The sequence below is a fragment of the Mchenga conophoros genome, linkage group LG6, assembly GCF_057382185.1.
Source record: "Mchenga conophoros isolate Kocher_MC1m ecotype Shallow Benthic linkage group LG6, M_conophoros_male_GT1.1, whole genome shotgun sequence".
NCBI classification, from domain to species: Eukaryota; Metazoa; Chordata; class Actinopteri; order Cichliformes; family Cichlidae; genus Mchenga; species Mchenga conophoros.
In genome coordinates this window covers 3,774,760-3,797,367 of record NC_140531.1, presented here as the reverse complement: position 1 = coordinate 3,797,367, position 22,608 = coordinate 3,774,760, and the positions used below count along the sequence as shown (strand labels likewise).

At 39.5% G+C, this 22,608-nt stretch overlaps 1 protein-coding gene across 1 annotated transcript in view; it reads left to right on the top strand.

Moving 5' to 3' along the window:
- The window catches only part of vegfc (vascular endothelial growth factor c), a 102,839-nt gene that overhangs the window by 1,487 nt on the left and 78,744 nt on the right, over window positions 1–22,608 (top strand). The gene's annotated exons all lie outside the window — the stretch shown is intronic.

Genomic DNA, 22,608 nt, shown 5'->3' with positions numbered 1-22,608 from the left:
GTTCACTTTTATTTTTAAATCAAGTTGAAGTCTTTGCATATTGCAGAGAATTTATTTGCACAAGTAACTGAATGGACAAGAATATTCAAGTTTTTTTGAAACACAAATGATCTCTTCATCTATTTGTGGGTGGGCTATGTTAATAATAATAATAATAATGGATACTTTATTGATCCCCATGGGGAAATTACTTGTTTTTCTCTGCATTTGACCCATTCACTCAGTGAAGCAGTGGGCAGCCCACTAAGCAGGCGCCCGGGGAGCAGTGTGTAGGGACGGTACCTTGCTCAGGGGTACCTCAGGGTAGCCGTTAAGTGGATTCGAACCGCCAACCTTCCGATCATGGGGCGACCACTTTACCTACTGAGCTATCCCTGCCCCGGGACAGTGGCAAACAGTAGTGAACCAGCGACAGGGACAAGGCTCATTGATTTCATGTGGGGGTGAAGGCTGGCTTGCGTGGGCCAGTCCAATTGATTTGACAAACTTCATGCTGGTTCTGATAGAAAGGTGTCAGAATACCCAGTGCATTGTAGTTTGTTGCGCATGGGACCGCACAGTGGCAGACCGGTCCCATGCTGACCTCTGTCCACAACCGAAAGCAACAGTGGAGGCAGTGTGATGTTTTGGGCTACGTTCAGCTGAGAAATCTTGGGTTTTGTGGCTGTTACTTTGAAATGTACCACCTACCTAAACATTGTTCCACACCATGGACACCCTTTCATGTAAACAGTATTTTCCGATGGCTATGGCCTCTTTCATCAGGATAGCGTGTCCTGCCACAAACCAAAAATTCCCCAGATTCCACAGATATCGATTGGATCCCATAGACATTTAATTGAGCATCCGTGGGATGTGCTGGAGAAACAAGTCCGATCAATGGGGGCCCCACCTGGCAGGAGTTCAATGATCTGTTGCTAACATCTTGGTCCCAGGTACCGCAGCACACCTTCAGACGTCTTGTGGAGTCCATACCTTAATGGGTCAGAGAGATTTTGCCAGCAAAACGGGGACCAACACAGTATTAGGCAGGTGGTCATAATGTGCGTGATCAGTGTATATAGTTCATTTCATCTTGATTCAACACTTTTTCCCCGCATCTCAGGTCAAGGAACACAGAAACACTGGATTTCAAGCATTGGTTCATGAACCAGCATCTTTTTTTTTTTACATAGAGGATCTTAACTGGCTTGTGTTAAATTGCTATTATAATAATAATGGATTGCATTTACAATTCCACTATTCATTCACTCTCACATTCACACACTGGTGGAGGCAGCTACAGGTGTAGCCACAGCTGCCCTGGGGCAGACTGACAGAAGCGAGGCTGCCATATCGCGCCATCGGCCCCTCTGACCATCACCACTAGGCGGCAGGTGAAGTGTCTTGTCCAAGGACACAACGATCGAAACTGTCCAAGCCGGGGCTCGAACCGGCAACGTTCCGATTATAAGACGAACTGTCAACTCTTGAGCCACGATCGCCCTTGATCATGCATACATACCTGTTGAGTGTTACAGCAATAGTTGGACTAATACACCACCAAAAAGCTGCCAGCAACACAGATTGAACTGAATGAACAGAGGAACTGGAGGAGAGGAAGGGAACATTTTTCAGGGCAGCAGGGGTGGGTAGCAGTAGGGATTAGGAAGAGGTATTTTCAAATTAGCCACAGAAAAGAGCCAATGGAGGCAGGTGTCACAGGGGTCAAGGGTGTTTGTGTGTGTGGGTCTGGGTGGGGGGCCTTTCACTGTGTCTGATGAGGGTGAGGTGGCAGAGATAAATGCTGAGCAGTGGCATGAAGTCATGTGATCTCAGGGTATTGTAAGCTGCAATGATGAGTTTCTCTTGTAGCTCTGGCTGTTACTCTGAGAAGTTTCACCAAGTCATCCCTGCTGTCAACCTTTTCAAGACAGACTGGCTTCTTGCGTTTTCTTTCCCTTGCTAGTTGCTGCTAAGCACCAAATTTAACATAATCAGATTTTTGATTGCTCAGACTTTAACTGAGCAATGTTGTCCAAGTAAATTACCCCAAGCTCTTCCTTTCTTCTGTTTCCTTGAGGCTGACAATGCTGCTCGGGTGGCAGTCCTTAAAGTCATTCAGCTGTTGTCAGTGAGGCAAACTCCAACTCCACAGTGCTGGACTGCAGCTGGCACTGCTATTTCTTATTATTTTCTGGAAACTTGCCATGGGTTACTTTAAGTTGAACCTTCACCAGATGGAGAACTAGTTCATGTTCACGTGCAACTTTGCAGTGCCCACTGAGCCTATAGAAGAAGGACTGCTGTTGTTTCCTACAGTTTTACACATTGCTTTGGAGCTCATCCATGGGATTTATATATTAAGCTATGAAGCGTAATGAATATTGGAGCCTCTATTGGAGCGCTCCCTACTAGGTATCTTTTCTTCTAAGACAGGGGTGTCAAACTCATTGTACACTGTGGGCCACATACAGCCCGATTTGATCTTAAGCAGACCAGACAAGTGAAACTCCTCTTATGTGAGTGTAAACAAATGGCCTATTTAACTGTTTTTCTACATGTTAAAGAAAAAGCTCTTAAAATTCTGGTAGGTCATTGCTCAAACTTTCAATTTTTTTGTTGATATTGTTCTTTTTTAGCTGTAGTCATAAAACAAACAGATTTCTGTTGTAGAAAGTGAAAAACATAAACTTTCCTGAGAGGTAGAGCCGTGAAGGAAGTGCAATTTTATCGTGGTGGCAGCAAGACAGCCAAAGTAAGATCTTTTTGCAGAATCTGTTTACCTGCTCTTTAATTGTTTGCTGTTTTTGCTGTTTGGTGGTCGTTGAAATGGCTTTATGAGCTTTTAGCTGAGATTCTGATGTTTCTGTGGATACCATACACATCTGTATTTTAAAAATCAGATCTGGCAGTACATCACGTCAAACTAGAAGTTCTCCCTCTTGCCCCTGCTACCGGGGGCATTAGGGTTCAAACAATCCAAATGCATTTTGGGAGATGTAGTTTATAGTCAGTGTGCGCTTTTAAACACCATATAGTAAACTTATTTTAAGACAATCATGCACATGCTCTCATGGGCCACATAAAATAACATGACGGGCCACATTTTGCTGGTGGGCCTTAAGTTTGACACGTGTTCTAATATGTGATCTAGAAGAAAAAACATGTTTAACTCCTTGCAAGGAATGTGCGTGTGTGCGTGTGCATGTGTGTGTGTGTGTGTGTGTGTGAGACATTATAATGCACACTTGTGTATCATCCTTCCCTGATTCATTTGACTTACTACATTTGGCTTGGTCTTGAAGGAAGGATTCCCAGTCAGCCTCTCCAGTGAATCTTGTTGTCATTTATCTTTACCAGTTTCCTGTTAGCTCCTCTTTGTTTTTACCTCTCCTCCACGTTTTCATTGGCCCACAAGATTTTAACTTTATTTTTTTTGCTTGATAGCTTTATATGTATATTTTTAGTTAAACCCTATCAACCTACTGATCACAAAAACAATTTCAGAATATAAATAGTGTTGCAGGGTAATAATAACACATTACACAAACCCACTCCTGGAATAACAGATGAACGTTTGTTTTTCGTTTGTTTTTTTTTAACCACAAATTGAAATACTGCATGTGCTAGGGACTCTTAACAAACACATTAAAGGCCAAATTTGTTGTTACTGGCAGCATACTGGGCATTAATTTACAGCGTGCTAAATGTTAGCACATTGAAATGAGTTTTTACTGAGACTTTCAGTGGAACTACTCTCACTGTGTGGTTCTGGCTAGAAGGCATTCAGTTGCTTTTATATTAAGTAAGGGTGCAATTAAAGTTTAACTTGGTAGTCAACTAATCTGTCAATTATTTTTCTGACTGGTCAGTGAGGCGGTGATTAGGTCCGGAACGTGTTGACTTTCATTTTTTGGAGGTCATCTCCTTCCGCCGAGGCATACTCGTGGGCCCGGTGTGAACTGCAGTGACGCCAGCGACCAGCCTAAGCAACCAGACTGTCCAACACCTTTGTTCAGGGCTCATACTCCTGCAGCTGTTCAAACTGGTGGCAAACCACTGCAGCCTGCTCCTGCTGCATGTCAGCTCGGCCACCATCTGGGCCTGCGCCTCAGCTGGCTGATTGCAGGTCCACCACACTGCAGCTTGGGTTTTGGCACCAATGTGTCAATAAATTACCCATGCACACATGGGTCCTTTATTACATGTGGAGGTTTTTTTTATTTTTTTTATTTTTGAACAGTTTCTGCAGCAGCTGAGAAGACAGCTGGAAACCTGTTGCAGATGCTCAAATGGGGAGATGTGATCAGATGATAAAGGTCAACTATGTGTATTAGCCTCCCCTGACACCACACCCTGAACCCACTGCTCCACCCCTGCCACAGTGGACTTCAAAGGCCCTCTGATAAGAGGAGGCAGGCCAGAGACTGTTACAACTTTAACCACTCAAGTAGACAGTGGCACATTCAAAGACTCAGTGGATCCTACCAGAGGAACTGGCAAAAGCTCTTCGATTGTCTTGAGGTTTAGGTATTGTTACCATAAATCAGACAGAGTTTCAGTCAGTTGCCACCTCTGTTCCAACATCTTAGAATAGTTGCTGCTCTGCCTGGTAGAGGCTAGAGCTGTACTATAGCATATTGTCCACGATAATACTGATAAACTATTTTAAGTGTCATTGTGATATCATTGTTATAGCAACAATACGGGACAACCCCAGACATGTGTGACAGTCAGAGCCACAGGTTAACTTCCAGTGAAGATTTAATAATACAGGTAAGCAAAAAATCAGAGCCAAACTAAGATGCGGAGATTTTTAAGATACAGTAAAATGCTTTGTATTCATATGTACAATTAATCACGTCGTTAGAAGTTGAGCTACATTTGTGAAGAGATTTGTAATTCAAATCATTCTAACTGAAAAGGCTTTGACATGTGGGCACACTCATGCTTGTTTGCCTTTTTTGAATTCACATTAAATCTAAATCTGGTGGGTGTCTGAAGATCCTCTCCTTTATTTCTGTGTTTTGAAAGAAGGTGAAAGACCGCTGGTTTGGCAGCATTGCTAAGGTATAAGTCAGTCATCATCGAAGAGCTGACTATTATGAGCAGGGCCACAGATTGTGCGTAACTCTTGAAGTTGGAAAGATCAGTGTTTTCATAGATGTTGTAGTAATGTAGTTGTAAGTTTACATGAATGGCTATTCATACTGCCACTATGAATGCTGACAAGTTTGGCTAATATATCAATAAATAAAAAGATTTTTTTGTTAAATATTGAAAAAGTAACCACAGGATGAGCCCAGACAATGGCATTGTGGGTGTCAAAGTCATATGTTTGTGTTAGAGATGGGCCGATCCGATATTACGTATTGGTATCTGTCCGATACTGACCTAAATTACTGGATCTGATATAGGAGAGAAATAAAAAAATTAATCCGATCCATTAAATATCACTAAAGCACCTTAGAAAACTTGAGACATGGTGTAACTCAGCTCATAACCTTAGCACGTCGGAGCAGTATGCGTTAGTGATAGAGCGGCTGTGGCGTGTGAGACGTGTCTAATTGAGCATTTTGGAGCCTCGCTACCAAACTGGCATTTCATCTCAGAGAAAGTTATCCCATTATCCCAGAGAGAAGTAAAGCAAGTGTGTAAGTTCATCTCTGAATGTTTGTAAAGCATTCCAGCGTTAAGCTTAACAACTGATATATGGAGCGACTGCCTCTCTCTCTCTCCCTCTCCTGTTGCTACTTCAATCATGAAACTGATCACTGATCAGCTGATCGGCTTTTCATGACTCCGTCTCTTTTGTTTGTTTATTGCCCACTTTGTGCCTGAAAGAGGAAGCCAGCGGCTAAACAACAGCAGCACGTTTAAGCTTGATACGCTGTTGTTAGAAAGTAATATTAAATAAATTCTACACCAGGATCCTTTTCTACGTAGCTGATAGCTGGTAACTGTGCAGGGGCGGATCTAGCAAAGTTTTGCCAGGGGGGCAAAAGGGGGGCACAAAGAAATACTTTTCTTTCTTATTCTCATTTAAAATGTCTAGCTTTTAATAAATAATTATCTGAATCTTACACCCAAAGTTTTAATCTGATGTAAAATGTGTGTCCGTTACTGTATATAGTAACTATTAAGTCTAATATACCCTAGTCAGCTATAGTACTTTTTCCTTTGGGAACCATCTGTGCAGTCTGCAATTCTGTTGAAGAAAGATGTTGAATCTATGTAATTATTGTAGAAAAATAATTGATTTCTGTGCATTTTTATTTATTTATTTATTAAATTTTTTTTACACGTGCATTAAATTAAAGTTGACTACGTCGATTAAGCATCACGAGGCGGGGGGTGGTTCCCTATTTTTTTTTTTTGCTGGGAGTTGGCAACCCTATTAGTTAGGTTGTTTAATATTTCTTTACTCTTTAAAATACCAGAATAGGGTGGAAGGTGTAGGGTTTAAGTTTATTAGCTCCGTATTAGGGCTGGGCGATATGGCCCAAAATTCATATCTCAATATTCTTTAGCTGGATGGTGATATACGATATATATCTCGATTTTTTTTTTAGCCATAAAGTAAGAACAAAAAGAGAGTTCTTATCAAAGCTGTGTCCCAGATCTCACACATCTCTGTAGTAACATACAGTGTAGATGTACATGAAAGATTACTCAGAAATAAATTATCAGCATTTATTAAAATAATGATCCATAAATAAAAAAAATGTTGTTTTTGTGCATAACAAAAAGCTCACAATTGTGCAGTCGAAATGTAAACTAAAGACGCTGAGCATAATAACAAAGACTACTGTGAAACTGACAGCCTCGAGTGACGCCATCCAGCCCCAGGCACGGGGCGATCCGTGGTAACTCGTTAACGGTGATTCGCCGCATTATGGCATTAACGTCATTTTAACAAGATTAATGCTAACAGCACTAAAATGGTAACCTCCAAATGTTTTCTTTTTACCGACCAGCTAATCTTTGATAGCTGCCGTGTCCATCTTGTCGTTGCCTGCAGGTGAAGCGATGGGGGAGGGGGAGTTGTGTTCAGTGCAAGAGAGAGGCGAGGTGGAGAGTAACGTTGCGTACAGACAAAAGTGGACGAAAGAGATGCAAACTAGCTTGCTTGCTGAACTATGAAATATTTTGGGTGCAGTGTATTTTTTGCATACAGGTTTAACAGAATAGCTTTAGTGTTTGTTTGCTTTTTTTTTTTTTTTTTAACTTGAGTATGAACTTATACAAAATGCAGCAAGATATAAAAAAAAAAACACTTTTATTGATTAAAAAATACACTATATCGGATTCATGTCAGTATCGGCAGATATCCAAATTTATGATATCGGTATTGGTATCGGACATAAAAAAAGTGGCATCGTCCCATCTCTAGTTTGTGTTAAAAGTGAAAAGGAGTGAGCTGAAAGATGCTGAAACACTGTAGAGCTGAGCTGAAAAGGAGATTGAGAAAAAAACATATTTTAGCTACCACCCCGCATTTGGCCTTATATTTGCTACTGGCACATGTTTGCACATGTTTGCCAGAGCATTTTTGGCATATGCTGTCAAATTTTTCCATGCTGTTCTTATCTTTCCTCTTTGAACAACTTTATTTTTCCGTTTCTTGGCCTGTTTTTGCCTCTTTAGACCTCAGATGTTGGCATGGTGGAGCTTTGAAAAGTCCACATCACAATAACGCCTGTTTTTAAATCTGATGTCTTCAATTAATAATGTTTATCTTCTGTCTCCTCATGTGCTCAAGAAACATTTTCTTTAATTATGTATTTTTGACCTTCTGTGTGGACAGTTGACCAATTGTTTGATGTCTATACTAGAGGTAATAAGTGGTAACTTATCGGTTGCAGTAAGTGAAAAAGAATTATTAAAGTTGACACATGGTTTAAAAATTGGTTTGTATAATGAAACGTGAACATTTCTGTTAATTAGGTAGAAGTATAAAACTTGAAATGAACACTAATGCACATCCTGCTATTTTCATTAGTATTTTCTTCACCAATAGACTGATGAGTGGAGGTTTTGAAATTTAAATTTTCCAACCAAAGTCTAAAGCTGTGTTAACATGCCAGTTTTTTACATAACAAAGTGGTCTTACTCAGGAGTGTCTTTAGAGTATGTTTCCTGCAGAGGTCATTACACAACATCTCATGCTTATATTACTACACTTGTTCATGCTGAGCACTAGATTTTCCATCTGACTGAACAGAAACAGTGCAAGTTGTGTTTCTGGTATTAATTTTCACTCCAGGAAATCTTGACAAATTGAGAATAGAAGTAGGGATGAAAAAGCAAGTCAAATATTGCTGTTTCTGTTATCTTTTAAATGAGTTTATGGTTTACACTGATCTGTAACATAGAAACTGTAAGTGACCCTAAATTCTGAAATAGATGTGGTGAATTAACAGTGTATTTCCCTCACTCTCTCACTGAATCTGTCTCAGTATCATCCTGTATGTGGGTTTATGTTGGTCCATCACTTACTTCATCTTATAGGACTAAGGATAGATTTTAAGCTTTTATCTTGAACCAGTTACCACAAAGTTTCTCTTTCATCTCTTAGTTTCTGTCTAGCCTCTACCAATCTCCCCCCTACTGCTGTCTGTCTGTATCTCTCACTCATATTTCACAAACCCCTGGAGTCTGCAGAAGAATGTAGTGTGTAATTAACAACCATTTTGAAGGAATGTTTTGTGATTTATCCAGCTTAGGCTTACTACTCTGCCTCAGTACAGAGATATGTACCCTTTGGTTCCACGTACTGCCTGCTGAAAATATACATAACCTTACCACTGTGAAAAAATAAAATGACTGTGGTCGATTTAAAAAAACACCCAGAAGACATTGTAGTCAGATGTAGTCATAAACAATACTTTGAGATACTTAAACTTCTCCAATTAGGGTAAACCTCCTTTCCAATTCTACACCTAGAAAAGATCTTGGGGACTGGGGCCTCTGCCAGGCATTCCTAGAGTAGTGTCACTATATACTTAGGTGTGCCAGGTCTGTCCAGCATCCTCCCACACCACCTGATCCAACTCACCATGTCCCAATCACTAGTTTTGGTAGTCAGGGATGTTCGCCAGGGCCTCTGCTCAACAAACATTGCACCTGACCCCCTGTGGGTGGTGGGCCTTCAGGATGGGACCCATGTCCCTTTAGGGCTGTGCCCACCAGCACCACACGCTTACCCTTTGGCACCCTCTCCTGTCCTGGCTCCAGGGCGAGGCCCTGATAACTCTATCCTGGCAGCGTGAACAGTTCCGTCAATGCATACTCATAGGGGTATTTTGAATTAGTCTTTGTCTGGTCCCTCACCCACGATCAGTTTGCCATGGGTGACCCTACCAGGGTGCAAAAGCCCCCCGACAACATAGCTCCTGGGAACCCTGGGGCACACAAACCCCTCCACCAAGGTTTTGATTCATGGAGGGAATACATTTTTTTAAAATTTATATAGCACCATATCACAACAGCTGAAATGTCAGTCCTATGTCACATAGAACAATGGTGTAAAAGAAGTAGGCATTATGCTAAACCAAATACTCTTAAGACACCCATTCTGTCCCGCCATATCACATAGTGACTCTAGGCAGCATTCAGGGACGTCACACTATCACATGCTATGACACACTGGGTCCATCTTTCATTATACTACATAGTACACTGAGCTAGTTACTAGGGCTGGGCGATATGACCCAAAATTCATATCTCGATATTTTTTAGCTGGATGGCGATATAAGATATATATCTCGATATTTTTTTTTAAGCCATAAAGTAAGAACAAAAAGAGAGTTCTTAGTCAAAGCTGTGTCCCAGATGTCACACAGGCACTTTTATTAACATACAGCACAGATGTACATGAAAAATTACTCAAAATTAAATTATGAGCATTCATTAAATAATAATGCTCCATAAATAAAAGAAAACAAGGTTGTTTTTGTGCTAAACAAAGAGCTCACAATTGTGCAGTCAAAATGTAAACTAAAAGACGCTGAGCGTAATAACAAAGACAGACAGATTTCACAGCTGCTCTGTTCCCAAGTTTTACTGTGTGACTGATAGCCTGGAGTTTGAAATCCGCTTCATAACCACGTCTCTTACAGGTGCCATTTATGGTCCTTATACACACACAATACGGTAATATTACGTTGATGCACAGTACATATCACTCCGCGAAGCTCCTCGGTAGCCGTAATGCGCCGACAATCTATCAAGCGGTGCAGCTCCGTAGCTTACCAAAGTCGTACTCAAACATTTTTGACAGATTGCTGAGCGCCGTGTACCACATAAAATCAGTTCGCGGCCATCAAGTACAACCAGAATTCATACATAAGGCGCGCTATCAACTTTTGAGAGAATGAAAGGATTTTAGGGTTAGCGCTGTTAGCTCGTTAGCATGTTTAGCTCGTTAGCACGTTGACGCCGTCCAGCCCCACGCATGGGGCGATGCGCAGTAACTCGTTAACGGAGATTTGCCGTGTCCGTCTTGTCGCTGCCTGCATGTGAAGCGATGGGGGAGGAGGGGGAGTTGTCTTCAGTGAAGGCGAGGCGGAGTAACGTTGCGTAGAGACAAAAGTGGACGAAAGAGAGGCAAACTTGCGGCTCCACAACTATAATTATAACGTAACATAGACTATATCGATATAAAGGATATTGTCACATCTTATATCTCGTATAAAAATATATCGATATGTTTTAAAAACTCGATATATCGCCCAGCTCTACTAGTTACCCCAAGCACAGTTCGCCTCTGTCAGTGCGCCCCAGGGCAGCTGTGGCTACAATGTAGCTTGCTATCGCCAGTGTGTGAATGTGTGTGTGAATGGGTGGATGACTGAATGTAGTGTAAAGCGCTTTGGGGTCCTATGGACTAGAAAAGCGCTATACAAATGCAGGCCATTTACCATTTACCATTTCTTAACCCATGCCAGCTAAGATAGGCAGTGAAAAAAGAAAAAAAAAGGGGGTCCTAGATAGCATGCAAATTCATATCAAGGTTGTGAGACTGCCTCATAATGTGGATCTCTGTAAGCCTATGTTGTTCATCATGTTAGAAATCAATGCTAAAAGGGGGAGGGTATGCCAGTGTGGCCAAGGAGTATCCTTGAGTTAAAACATGACAAGAGATTTCTGTCAACTCTTAACAAAGTTGCATCTGCTCTTATATAACTATCATTAGCTTACAATTTTAAGTGTTTAAGGTATGTGCTAACTAAAAATAAAGACAAGATGATAGTTTATTACATTTTAATAAAATTTGCAGATTGTTTTGGTGAAGTTTAATAAACTCCTTTCTATCTAAAATATAACAGGACACCGGAGTATATTCTCGAGCATCTCACACTTCTGATAATCAGCTGTCTGCTTGACGTTTATTCAGCTGTGTAAAAACTATAACTTTAATCTCAGCCAAGCAGATTTACTCAGGAACAAATAAAATACTACAAAAAGCCAAACAGTAACATTTTTAAGTTATCTACGTGACTTATATATCATGTTTAACCTGAGTAGCGAAAGACGGCGGTGGGTTTAAAAACGATTTGCCGGGAGTCCGGTGTTCTCACGGCTCTAGTGAGCCTTGCCCCCGGCTAGCTATCGAGCTAGTGGGTAACAGACGTCTCCAAAAACATCGGAGCGCTTTTGAAAATATGTGGTGTCTTGATAAACTGAGCAGATATTTGAGGTTTACACAGCTACATTCTCGCTTGAAAATATGTTAAACGTTTATTTTGTGACCCAGAAAGAATAATAAGAGTAATATTAAAACTAACTAGCTGCCGCCATTGTTGGAAACTAAGCAGGGCTGCGCTATGAATTCTGGGACAGAGCTACTTCTTCTTCGGGGTTTAACGGCAGCTGGCATCCTTGTATATGCGGTGCTGCCATCTTCTGTTTCAGTCCATTATTACACTCTTAAATCCTGCTACTTATTCCTGCGTCTTTTGGGATCTTACAAAGCTTCAAATGACGCGTCGACTATTAAATCAGTCATCGACGATTTTGATAGTCGACGTAATCGTGGCTAATATTTACAGTGTTGGGGAGTAACGGAATACATGTACCGCCGTTACGTATTTAAAATACAAAATATGAGTAACTGTATTCCGTTACAGTTACCGTTTAAAAAGGTGGTATTCAGAATACAGTTACTTTGTTGAAATAAATGGATTACACTGCGGTACTTTCCCGTTTCATTTTGTCGCGGGTCAGGACTGTTTGGGTTTTGTTTGACAGCTACGTTCTGTTGTTCCAGGCGGCAGCGTTATGGTTGCCATGGTTACAGGGCGACGCTCGCTCTCTCTCTGCGACTGTGTGTTTCCTGGGTGAGAGAGCGCTTTTTCGTTGTTGTTGTTGTGCTAAGCTAACAGGCAGAATGCTACAAGCATAGCTCTAAAGAATGTAGCATCATGGGCAGTGTAGTCCGTGTTGCAGGGAGAATGGACTGCCATACACGTTATGGGTCTGTGAGCGCGAGGAGGGAGAAAAAGGGGAGTGGAAAGGTACGAGTTGTCTTCGAGGAAAAACGGGAGCTGGAAGCATGTAAATATAATAATAACCACTGCAGCCAAGAAGAGTGCCTGACGAGCCCAGTTGTAAGTAAGCTATTAAGACTCGACTGTACACTGTGTTCGTGTTTTCCTCCGAAAACAATAAGCTCTGTTGGAGCAGCCTTTCAACGCCTGCCTCTGTCTTTCGCAAGAAAAGTTGACCCAGACAACAAAGTAAAGCTATTTTTCGGCTACGAGCTGACAGGCACCCCGCCATATTAGTCAGAGGTCCCTTTACTACAGTTCGGAGTCGCGGACCTTCAGTAATAGTAATAAATCACACAGCAATAGTACATTCACGTTGTTGTAAAAACCACGATAATATATTAAGTAATCCAAAGTATTCAGAATACGTTACTGTCATTGAGTAACGTAACGGAATACGTCACAGAATAAATTTTGGGGCATGTATTCTGTATTCTGTAATGGAATACATTTTAAAAATAACCTTCCCAACACTGAATATTTAGGTATACACACTTCTATCAAGCAAGCAAGTTTTGATTGTAACCCTTTTCTTTAGTATTTACTTTTAGCACATATTAATTAAACATCTGAAAAATCCCATTAACACAACATAAAAAACATAATGTCACTAGACAATCATTGTAGACATGAAGATAATTATTATCGAATTAAATTGCTCATATTCTTCATACCAACAAACTATCCAGAGTAAATGTGTGCTCAATAACAATGTTGATCCTTCAGATGAAAGTTAACAGGTGTTAGTTATACAAAATATTTGTTAGATACTGCTTTTGGTGTTTCAATGGGATTTGGTGACATTAAGAAAAAAAAAAAAACAACCCAAAAAACAGCCTTATCTTAAAGAATGCAGTCAGGGCATTTTCTAGTACTATATAACATGCTGCGTGCAACTCTCTGTGGCTATTTGAGTTTCATAGTACAGAAAGTGTACGAGTGTATGACATCTGACACAACTTGAACAATATCAGAATTGTGTGCTGGACATGGTTTAGTGAATAACTGTGAATAACTGCCTGGAACAACAGAAGTCTTTACTAACCGAATACCAGAGTAACTTCTCTGTGATCTCTGCATTATAAATATTATTATTCTTAGGTGATTTTCCCTGAAAAGTATCTGGAACTTGTTCTGTCAGTAAAAGTTCCAGCTTCAAGGTTTCTTGAGACTGCAAATTAGTAATTAATAAAGCAATGGCAGATAGACATAAAGCAATGGCAGCAGACACAATGCTACTGGACTTCGAAGATTAGGCATCACAAGAGATCTTAACAAACTGGAGTCGGAGACATCCACCTCCCCTATGAACAGCGTCGTCAGTTCAAGTTGAATGAGGCAAAACACAGTTTGCAGCTGTCAAACGCTTTTGGAGGCAGAGTTGTTCCAATGAAAAACAAGTTGGTCAATGGTAAGGCAATTTTATAGAAAACACACCGGCAGCAGCTTTTTCCTCCAAGTACAGGTTGATAGGCTGGTGCTGCATAAGCCGCTTGTTGCATTCCTCTGACTCACTTCCTCTAAGGCCATGTTCTCTGGGGGCAACCCATTCAGTTCTTAAAATGGTTTGACCTGATGATCCATGGTAGTTACAGTCTCTTCGTCTTCTATGCTTCCGCACGTTGTCATCCATTCTGATACACATAAAAACTAAGACAGGCCTTTGTCTGCCTGTGAGTACAGCTTTCAGCAGCTCAGCATTACATGTGTCACACATTGTTGCTGCTGTTTCACAGCTACTACCCGCTAAGAAAGCACCACATAAACTGCCACTCACCTGCTTTATTTCTACAGTCACTGGAAGGTTCACATAAAGCCCACGCTCCCTACTTTAATGACATTCAAATGCAAATGTAGTTAAAAGTAACACTGATGAGCTCTTTTTGACTGCCTGTGATATATTCAGATTTAACCTATACTTTACTAAAACTGTGGCTGCTGTGTTGTATTCTCTCTTTTCTTTTTTCAGCTAGAAAATCTTGAGCAGAAAAGCAGCATACTCAATCTGTAGCCACTGTGTGGGTTGATGAGTTTTGGAAAGCAGATGTTATCTGATTTATCTTTTTTATTTTTTATTTTTTTTAAATAGTGTGACAGACTTTTAAATGTGACATATTTTTTACGTTTGGGAAGAGAAATTACATGATTGTTAAAGTGAGATGTACTTTATCCCAGATTAGGGAAACTGTTCTGTTACAGCTGTTCAAGATAAATTAAACAATTAAATAATTAAATTAAACACAAAGAATAAATTTGAGAATTAAGCACACTTAAGAATAAATAGACAAATAGTGTAAATAAAAGCTTAAATGTATAAAAACACAATTTAAAATGGCTTACTAAATTAAAGTGAACAAACTTAAGTGTGTAAATTTAAGTCTAACTTGAAGTGATCCCCTGCTGAATATCAAAAAAGTGCAATAACATGTCTTAGTGTGCAGGGTGGGGAAAAAACTATTAAGATTTCAGTGTTGTGTGTGGTCAGGATTGTCCATGTTGGACAGAAATTTGTTCTGTGGCCTCCTTCTGTGAGCCAGCTTTCCTACCCAATTTATTTAGTCTGTTGATGTTACCAGCTCCCAAGCTGCTCCCTGGCACACCACAGCAAAGTACTTTGTGCTCAGGATTAGTGACTGAGAAAAGATCTTCATCTTTTTGCTGCACAAATTGAAGGATACTGGCTTCCTAGAGAAATAAAGCCTGCTTATCCCCTGTGTTTGTCCTCCTGTTGTCATTGAGGATGCCAAGTTACTCGTATTCCCATACCACATGAGAATCCTTTCTCAGAATAGACGCAGGCTGAAGTCAATCACCATCTCTCTGGTCTTATTTATATTGAGAATTTTCCCTTCCCAATCCACTCAACAAAAATCATACACTCAATGCTCTGTACCCCTCCTCCTGTCTGTGACTGATGCATCCAAGCCCTACAGAATCAGAGCATTTTTGTAAGTGGCATGACCCAGAGTTATACTAAAAGTCTGTGGCTTATAAGGTGAACAGGAATGGAGACAGCACAGTCCACACACTGCACAAGAGCAAATCAGAGCACTGCCAAGTCTCACGTACTACCTGACTTACGTAGTCAGTAATCCATAAGACAGTAGGGGAAAGTGGGGTGCCACCCACTATTTCTAGGGAACCAAAGAAGAAATTGGTCATGTGACCGCTCATTTTTGAAGAGTCAGCCACTTTACTCATCCTGCAAAGAAGAGAGCCTCTTTGAGAATTAAGCACACTTAAGTTCAAAAACTGATTTTTGCCTTTCAGAGTAAGGCAAGTGTGGCAGTGGCACAACTCACCCCAACTTATGAATATTTTAAACACATTTTAATGTAATAATATGAAAAGAAAAATAATGAAACTAAAAATAGATCAGAGTTTTAATTGGGAGGACAGGCAGGGCTTCCACTCCTTTAGAGCACATGGAGAGCAGTGAATGAGGTGGAGAAGGGGAAGTCCATTCATCAGGTGGCAAGGAAAATGAACATATTCAGGATGACATTAAAACGATACATGGAGAAGAAAAAGCTAGTTGGAAAAGAAATAAGACTAAAAAGAATATAGCCTCATTTCTTTTCCAACTAGCAGAACTAAAAGAACTGGACTTGCCAATCAAGTCTTTGACAAAAATATGAAGAAAGCGCTGGCAGATCATTTAAAAGCACTAGCAGCTTTTATGTGTTCTTTACTTTGTGCATTCTCAAAAGCCAGTTCACAGTATTTGAGTATGCACAAAGAAATGATATTTTGATCCAGCTGGCAGAGATATCAGAGGCAAAATCAAGTTGGGTTAAGTGTGCATTTAAGAAAAAGTAGTAGAGAACATTAATAATTATTTACCCAGGAAATGCTCATTATCAGTTATCAAAATGCAGATAGTTCACAGAGAAGCAAAATTGGGTACTTGGAGCGTAGAGTTTCAACTTTTCTAAATCTGAAAGTAATTGTGATTATCATTGTGAACTTTGCAGGCAAAACCAAATCCTACAACCGCGTTGGATTAGTTGAGAAGGTTGATGGTGCCGACACTGGTGCAAAGTTTTTAAGGTGAAGTAGTAATAGGTTTGTGAATGGAAAGCCCATTTTCACTTTCAAAGAAAGTGATGGAGTCATCCCAAGAGAAGATGTGCATAAAAAAAACAAAACAAAAAATAAACAAACATAGGTGGCTGTGGCTCAGGTGGTAGAGCAGATCAGCTACTGATTGGAAGGTTGGTGGTTCAATCGTTGGCTTCCCCGTTCTGCATGTCAAATATCCTTGAGCAAGATACTAACCCCAAGTTGCCCTCCGATACGTTCATCGTAGTGTGAATGCAGATTAGTTTGCACTTGTGTTTAGAAGTGGGTGTGAATGGGTGAGTGTGGCATGTTGTATACAGCGCTTTGAGTACTCTGGGAGAGTGGAAAAGCGCTATATAAGAATCGGTCCATTTACCATTTACAAACAAAAAATAACCACACCACAAAAACTTTGCAGTACACCCAGAAGGGAGCAGTGGGTAGCATCAACAAGTGGGATGCTATGGAGCTGGCCAGATGTGTGAAGAGAATTCCAGTTAATTTTGTCTTCATTTGAATTTCATTTTGTTCTGAACATGTGTTCATGTGGTGCTAGGCCTTGTTTAAGAAAATTGACTTTTGATGTGCTCACGTGACACAGTTGGCCTTTGATGTTGTAAAATAACTTTAAATAAACCTTAAGTAATTTTGTGTTGATTTTGTCTAACTTTTATATAGCTAGACAGTTTCTGAGATCAAAATCTACAGTTTTACTTTCATAATCAATGGCACAATTTACCCAAAGGTATTCTCTTTGGGTAAATTGTGCATATGCAAATCACCGTGTGAAAGAAAGAAAGCAGTCCTACATATTTGTTAAATAATCACATTTTAGGACATGTTCTCATCAAAAATGACTCAAAGTGTTACAGGAGGCCAAGAAAGGCCATAAAATGATGATATTTACCAGAGGATGAGAAAATATAAACTGACTTTCTTTATTTTAAGTGAACTTTGCACTTTTTTGTTTAAGTAAATCATCAATTAGTTTCCATAGCTTGCTGTCCTTTGTTTTACTACATGCACATGTACTCAAGTCTATTTGGGATTGTTGAGTTTGAATATTTGACACAACTAAATGCATATACAAAAAGAAATTTTGTTATTTCATTTGGGATTTCTAATTGTACAGTTTTCAATTCTCTGAATTCTCTAAGTCTCATAATTACAAATATTACCTCAGGTCTCTGACACGCATGCAGGCCTCTGGCTTCTCAACTGATTCTTCTGTGTTTCTATTCGTATCAAAACTCCTGCTGTCTTCTGTTTCTGTTCCACAGGGTTCGGTGCTAGGACCAATTCTGTTTACATTGTACATGCTTCCCTTAGGCAGTATCATCAGAAGACATAGTATTCATTTTCACTGCTATGCAGATGACACCCAGCTCTATCTATCCATGAAGCCAGATAACACACACCAATTAGTTAAACTGCAGGAATATCTTGAAGACATAAAGACCTGGATGGCCGCTAACTTCTTAATTCAGATCAAACTGAGGTTATTGAACAAGGCCCTGAAAATCTTAGAAATATGGTATCTAAGCAGATTCTTACTCTGGATGGCATTACCTTAGAATACTCACAGAGACTAGCAAGGGCGTATTTCTCCTGTATTGGCTCCATTGACTCCTTGTTGAGAACCAAAATTGAATTTAAAATCATTCTCATCACAAACAAGTCTCGAATAGTTTGGATTCAGAAGACAGAGACACTCTCTACTAGTTATTATCAGTTATTATCGTTAGGTATTATTAGTCTTTGGCTCTCTTCTACATTGTCTCCTTGTTCTGCCTTGGGATGACTTTTGCCATAAATTGGATCTTGTGAATGAACTCTTGTTGTGAATAAACTACACTGAAATGCATTTCGAGGTCATTAATTTGAAAAACTACAGCTTATTCATAAGACATGTGCGTACTAAACACAGTCAATCACACAAGTTCTTTTACTTATTTTTCCCAGGGTAGTTGGTTTGCTTAAAATCTTGGAAACTGCATTGAACTCTTGGTTCAGCTTTAGGTCAACAAAGTGGAGTGTGATACTTCAAGGACATCTGGTGTAACAGAAATTTGGAACTTTTAGAAAATTTGAAAAAGCTTGCTGGTAAAAGCTAAAGAGCCCCTATCTGTAACAAAAATCCGTGCTGTGAGCTGTTCACTTTGCTGGATAATTAACCTCAAGGATCCAGTCAGATATGAATGATTGTGTTTTGATATCTGTCTAAGAATGTATTCCACACTCGGGAAAATTACAGCAGTTTACTACATGCACATTTAGAAGTTAATAGGCTAACACAAGTAAAATGATCAATAGGGTGCTTTAATATAATGCCAACCATATTAAAATGTTTGGCTGAATATGGCAGTGTCTGTGTTAATTTTCCAAAGTAGTTTCTAACCATCAAATGTTTAAATCTTCTAGAAAAAGTAAATAGCAGGAAAGGCCAAAATGGTGGCTGATTTGATGTCAGTTCTATTGAGTTCCCAGTCAGCTTTGTGATTCCTGCTCTGAAGTCAGAGCAGGAAACTGTGCCCTTTATCAGGTGACAAACAAGTCTTATTTAGGAGTATTTTGTTCTCAATTGTTTTGGCTTCCAGTCCTGCAACCCTGAACTGGGTAAAAGTAGGAAAATAGATGGATGGATGGAATTCATGCGACAGCTGGGAAAAGTTTTTCCCACGTAAAGGGTCAGAGTGTGTGTGTGTGTCTGTTTGTGTGTGTGTGGAGAGGGTGGGTGGTTTGGGGATTTAGACAAAAACAAAACAATAGTCAGACATATGGAGACATAAACATTAGGAGAAAGGAAAAAAAATCTGTACGGAGAAACTCCAGTAAGTATATAGAGACATGTAAGATAACATTACTACATTTTTCTAGTAGGAAAGTGTGTGCTCCACTTTCTGCTGTGTGTTCCTTCTAATTATTAAATGACAACATGTATAAATGCATGCATGTCTGTGTGTACAGTGTTGCTTGCACAAAACAGTTGTATTGTTACTGTCAGTCTGATTCTTTACATTGTGATCATTCATAAATATTATTCTAAACACACACACACACACACACACATCAGAAAAATACCCCTCTTGCTCCTGTGGGCAGTCTATCCTTTAAGCTCAGGTCCTCTACCTGAGACTCTATTATATCTGTATATTATAGGTGGGAATCACCAGACACCTACCGTGTCCCACCTGGAGCAACAGGGGAGCTACACGTTGTGGAAGAGAGCTGGAGATTCATAATAATTAATAATTAAATGTAGAGTGGTGTAGGGCTGTTCGATATAATGATATATATCGGCTGACAATATAAAAAAGTCTATCGTTTCATTTTATGCTATCGTTTGTTTTGTGGTGCCGCAAAATAAACTGTTTATGGCAATATTTTTTCATCGTTTTGATGGTCACTGTAGTGGCTATATTAATTTCTTAAAGTTCTCTCTTTCTCTTATATTTAATATAACCACACTACAGACGGACAAGCGCCTGCTTTTATGCGTTGTCGTTAGCAACAACGACGGTAACACCATCGCGTGTCCGCTTGTTTATGTTCCACATAAACCTTTCACAATAAAGCTCAAGATCCTGTTGAGACTTTTCAAAATAAACTGAATCACGTGAAAGAGCAGATTAAATAATAAATACTCACAAGTAGTGGTAGATACAAAGCCCTGTACTGCCCTATAGATTACATTAGATTAGATAAAACTTTATTTATCCCTCGGGTGGGTTCCTCCGGGAAATTCAGTTTCCAGTAGCACAGCACCGACAGAAGTTGCAGAATGTGAGCAGAAATATACCATATATACACAAATATAAATACAGAGAATACAAAAGGGATAAATAGAATAAATAGGAATAAGAATACAAGGGAATGGCACATTTCAAGTATTGAAACTGTTGGATATGAACAAAAACTATTGCACAGTGAAAAGGCACTACAGCTTACTTGTTCCCCCCTCCTTTGTCCCTGTTTCCCCTCCAGCAAGGAGTTAAACAGTTTGATGGCTGGCATGTGGGACAAAGGACTTTTTAAGTCTACTTGTCCTTGACTTTGGGAGAAGCAACCTTTCACTGAACAGACTCCTCTGGTTGTTTATGGCTGTGTGCAGAGGATGCAGAGGATGCCCAGCATGGTCCATAATGTCCATATTGCACCTTAATTTGTTTTTATATAAGTGCCTGGAATGAGTCTTCAGTTGAATGTTTTTTAATAGGCAAAAAATATTTAAATAAGGAAATGGCGAGTCGAATTTTTGTCTTTTTTTTCTATTTTTGCTGATCCGAAAATTGATCCAATCAGTGACTTAAAACCGTGATCTGATCTGAACCGTGAGATTTTTGATCTGTTGCACAACTAATACATATGTATGCATATGTATACATATGTACTGCATATATATGCATACATATGTACTGTGATTGCATGATCTCTACCTTATAATATAAAGAGCTTGCTGTTGTAATTTAAAGCTATATAAATGAAATTGAATTGAATGAAATATGTATGCAGTACAATGTGTCTAAGACATTGTAGAAGTGAATTTGTGAACCCTCATGTTTTCTGATTCCTATGATTCCCGTCAAATATGAGCCTGATTTTACATATTTGTTGTCATCGCATCAGCAAACTATTAAAATTAGGAATAAAACTCCTGGAAGCCCTGATAAGTATGCCCAATAATAAGGCTCGAGGTCCAGATGGCTTTCCTGCAGAATTCTACAAAGAATTCTGGACGATTCTAGCCCCAATTTCTTACAGAACGTTGTTGGAAATCAAAGAAAAGGGCAGACTTCCATCAAATATGCTTTCTGCAAACATTAATCTACTGCTAAAACCAGGCAAAGACCCTCAAGCTATCGTCCAATATCCCTTATAAATGTAGACCTTAAAATAATCTGCAAAGCTCTCTCAAAGAGACTGGAGAAAATAACCCCCCTCTTAATTCATCCTGACCAAACTGGTTTCATAAAAGGTAGGCACTCATCAACAAATACACGTAGACTACTTAATTTGATAGACTACTCATACAGTAAAAACATCGAAACTACAATATTTTCTTTAGATGCAGAAAAAGCGTTTGACAGAGTTACTGGACATTTCTATTTGCAACTTTACACAAATTTGGTTTTGGATCCTCTTTCATAAACTGGTTAAAAATATTATATAATTCCCCAACAGCTTGTGTCAAAACAAATGACCAGACATCCTCCAGCTTCTGTCTCCTGAGGGGCACCAGGCAGGGATGCCCACTCTCCCCTTCACTGTTTGCAATTTTTATTGAGCCACTAGAAGCAGCAATTAGACAGAATACAGTAATTAAGGGCATAAAATGCAAGAATGTGGAACATAAAATCAGCCTTTATGCGGATGATGTGTTACTTTTTCTCCAAAACTCACAAACCAATATCTCTGGGGTGATTGAATTGATAAACTCTTTTGCAAGAATATCAGATTACTCAATTAACTGGTCAAAATCTACAGTCCTTCCGATTAATTGCTCCTTCCATAATTCCTCTTCTACACCACTGCAATCGGGAAATATAAAATATTTAGGTATTAATGTTTCTCCCAAGCTTGCAGATCTAACTAAATTAAACCATATCCCGCTTTTAAAGAAAGTAGAAGGTGATCTGGCTAGATGGAAATGTCTACCCATATCACTCATGTGAAGGGTTGCCATTATAAAAATGATGGTCTTACCAAAAATAAATTATTTATTCTCAATGATCCCAACTAAACCGCCACAAGATTGGTTCAGATCTCTAGATTCATGTATGTCCAAATTTCTTTGGAAAGATAAACCCCCACGTATAAGCTTAAAAACACTACAAAAGACCAAGTATAAAGGAGGATTAGAACTACCTAACTTTCAGCACTACTTCTTAGCCAACAGGCTTCAATTTATCTCAGGATGGTTAAAACATACCTTCTTAGACGAACCTTGACTAGATGTAGAACAAGCACTTTAATCTAAGAGATTTCAGACCTACCATTTATCAGCTCAAACATC